Raw genomic sequence first — 3,955 nt, 5'->3', positions numbered from 1 at the left:
TACCTACTGGGTTTTGTGGGATGCCATCTAACACTGGGATTTAGGCTTCTAAATCTGGGGTGTCAGTGCCTAACTCATTTTGTAGGTCTGGGCCTAAGTCAATAGCCCACAGTCTGTGGCACAGCAAGGAAAGTAACCCCAGGTCTCCTGCATCCCAAGTTAGCAATCTAACTCTGGACCATGGGCAGAATAGTTGGTGACAATGAAATTTCCTCTGTGTGTGGCACTCCCATTTAAATGAGTAACAAAACGAAAAAACAGAAAACAAAACCTAACAACAAAAGAGCATTAAGCTTTATTATCAGTGGAATTGTTTCGCATATACTTTTATGAAATTTCCATAAATGCCTAAATGATTTTGGATCATGTGTTATCGGCTTGCAGTGGCACTTTGACTACTAAGTCACTTATGAGCTTTTGAGAATTTAACACTTAGGCCTGGTCTACACTACGAGTTTAGGTTGAATTTAGCAGCGTTAAATCAAATTAACCCTGCACCCGTCCACACAACGAAGCCATTTACTTCGACATAAACGGCTCTTAAAATCGATTTCTGTACTTACTCCTCCCCGACGAGGGGAGTAGCGCTGAAATCGACATTGCCGGTTTGAATTAGGGTTAATTTGACGGTATTGGCCTCCGGGAGCTATCCCACAGTACACCATTGTGACCGCTCTGGACAGCAATCTGAACTCAGATGCACTGGCCAGGTAGATAGGAAAAGCCCCGCGAACTTTTGAATTTCATTTCCTGTTTGCCCAGCGTGGAGAGCACAGGTGACCACGCAGAGCTCATCAACACAGGTAACCATGCAGTCTGAGAATCGAAAAAGAGCTCCAGCATGGACCGTACGGGAGGTACTGGATCTGATCGCTGTATGGGGAGACAATTCCGTGCTAGCAGAACTACGTTCCAAAAGACGAAATGCCAAAACATTTGAAAAAATCTCCAAGGGCATGATGGAGAGAGGCCACAATAGGGACTCACTACAGTGCCGCGTGAAAGTTAAGGAGCTCAGACAAGTGTACCAGAAAACCAAAGAAGGTCCGGGGCAGAGCCGCAGACATGCCGCTTCTACGCTGAGCTGCATGCAATTCTGGGGGGGGGGGGGGGCCCCTCCCCCCCCCCGCCCGTGGATTGCGATGAGGGGTTACTCTCAGCCGTGCCTGAGGATTTTGAGGACGGGGAAGATGAGGAGGAGGAGGACGAGCTTGCGGAGAGCACACAGCACACCGTTCGCCCCAACAGCCAGGATCTTTTTCGCAGCCTGACTGAAGTAGCCTCCCAGCCCTCCCAAGGCGGTATCCTGGACCATGAAGCCATAGAAGGTACCTCTGGTGAGTGTACCTTTGTAAATATAAAACATGGCTTAAAAGCAAGCGTTTTTAATGATTAATTTGCTCTGAGGACTTGGGATGCATTCGCAGCCAGTACAGCTACTGGAAAAGTCTGTTAACGTGTCTGGGGATGGAGCGGAAATCCTCCAGGGACATCTCCATGAAGCTCTCCTGGAGGTACTCCAAAAGCCTTTGCAGAAGGTTTCTGGGGAGGGTAGCCTTATTCCGTCCTGCATGGTAGGACACTTTACCACGCCATGCTAGTAGCAAGTAATCTGGTATCATTGCATGACAAAGCCCGGCAGCGTATTGTCCCGGTGTTTGCTGGCATTCAAGCAACATCCGTTCTTTATCTCGCTGTGTTATCCTCAGGAGAGTGATATCGTTCATGGTAACCTGGTTGAAATACGGGAATTTAATTAAGGGGACAGAGGTGGCCATTCCTACTGGGCTGTTTGCCTGTGGCTGAAAATAAATTCTTCCCTGCAGTTAGCCAAGCGGTTGGGGGGGGGGCATTGGCGCTGAGCTGTTTGCGTTTGGCTAGCAGGGATCTTCCCTGATACCAGCCACGCAGTGAGGGGAGGGGTAAAGCGATCATCCCAGAGAATTGGATGGGGGGGGCGTTAGTTTAGTTTCTGCTGCTGCACATTAACACAAAAACCACAGCACTCACCGGGCTTTGCTTGGTATGGGAAAGGAGGGGGCTGCTTTTATGAAGGTTGCAAAAGCCAAAAGACAATGGCTTACCATGGCCACATGCAAGCCGAATTCTGTTGCCCAGCCCTGCGTCTGTGATCTCTAACACCAAAGCCGCAGGCACTCAATATTAAGATGCAAAATGCGACCTTGTACCGAAATCACATGTGCTATGTAATGTGAATAGTATTGTTCACCGTGAAAGAGTATACCCATTGTTCTTTAAAATGTATCTTTTTAAATACTTCTCTCCCTTTTTTCCCTCCCGCAGCTGCAAATTTTTCAAGTCTCTCTCCTCCGTCCCGAAGGCTATCTCAGCTAAGGCGGCAAAAAAAAACACACACAAGATGAAATGTTCTCTGAGATCATGCAGTCGACCTGCAATGAAAGAGCTCATCTGAATGAGTGGAAGGACACAGTATCACAGTACAGGAAAGCGGCCAATGAACGTGAGTACAGGAGGGATGACCGTGGGGACAGGAGGGATGAACGTGAGGACAGGAGGGATGCTCAAGATGAGAGGTGGCGGCAGGAAGATCAGAGGAGGCAGGATGCAACGCTGGGATTACTGCGGGATCAAACGGACATACTCCGGCATCTGGTGGAGCTTCAGGAACGGCAGCAGGATCACAGAGTGCCGCTTCAGCCCCGGTATAACCGCCCTCCCCAAGTTCCATAGCCTCCTCACCCAGATGCCCAAGAATGCGGGGGAGGGGGGGAAGGCTCCGTGCACCCTGCCACTCCACCCCAGTGGACAGCCCAAGCAAAAGGCTGTCATTCAACAAGTTTTGAAGTGGCCTTTTCCTTCCCTCCTCCCCTCCTCCCACACCCCACCCAGGCTACCTTGTCAGTTCTCTCCCTATTTTTATATTCAATTCATAAAGAATACATGGTTTTTAAATGATAGTGACTTTATTTCCTTTGAAAGCAAGCTGTGATTAAAGGGGGTAGGGTGGGTGGCTTACAGGGAATGAGTCAATCAAGGGGGCGGGTTTTCATCAAGGAGAAACAAACAGAACTTTCACACCGTAGCCTAGCTAGTCATGAAACTGGTTTTCAAAGCTTCTCTGATGCGCAGCGCTTCCTGGTGTGCTCTTCGAATCGCCCTGGTGTCTGGCTGCACGTAATCAGCGGCCAGGTGATTTACCTCAACATCCCACCCCGCCATAAACGTCTCCCCCTTACTCTCACAGATTGTGGAGCACACAGTAAGCAGCAATAACAATAGGAATATTGTTTTTGTTGAGGTCTGAGCGAGTCAGTAAAGTGCGCCAGCGACCCTTTAAACGTCCAAATGCACATTCTACCACCATTCTGCACTTGCTCAGCCTATAGTTGAACAGCTCCTGACTACTGTCCAGGCTGCCTGTGTATGGCTTCATGAGCCATGGCATTAAGGGATAGGCTGGGTCCCCAAGGATAACTATAGGCATGTCAACATCCCCAACAGTGGCTGTCCTCATCACTTTCGTCGCTGCGCTGCCGTCACCACCGCCTCCTCGCCTGGTTTTTCAGGTTCTGGTTCAGCATAAACTGCACGATAATGCGCGAGGTGTTTACAATGTTCATGACTGCTGCCTTGAGCTGAGCAGGCTCCATGCTTGCCATGGTATGGCGTCTGCACAGGTAACCCAGGAAAAAAGGCGTGAAACGGTTGTCTGACATTGCTTTCACGGAGGGAGGGAGGGAGGGAGAGGGGGGCCTGACGACATGTACCCAGAACCACCCGCGACAATGTTTTTTGCCCCATCAGGCATTGGGATCTCAACCCAGAATTCCAATGGGCGGGGGAGACTGCGGGAACTATGGGATAGCTATGGGATAGCTACCCACAGTGCAACAATCCGGAAGTCGACGCTAGCCTCGGTACTATGGACGCACACCGCTGAATTAATGTGCTTAGTGTGGCTGCATGCACTCGA

Source organism: Terrapene carolina, unplaced genomic scaffold, assembly GCF_002925995.2.
Source record: "Terrapene carolina triunguis isolate 2854851 unplaced genomic scaffold, T_m_triunguis-2.0 Scaffold421, whole genome shotgun sequence".
Taxonomy (NCBI): Eukaryota; Metazoa; Chordata; order Testudines; family Emydidae; genus Terrapene; species Terrapene triunguis.
Note: the sequence above shows the minus strand (reverse complement) of the source record.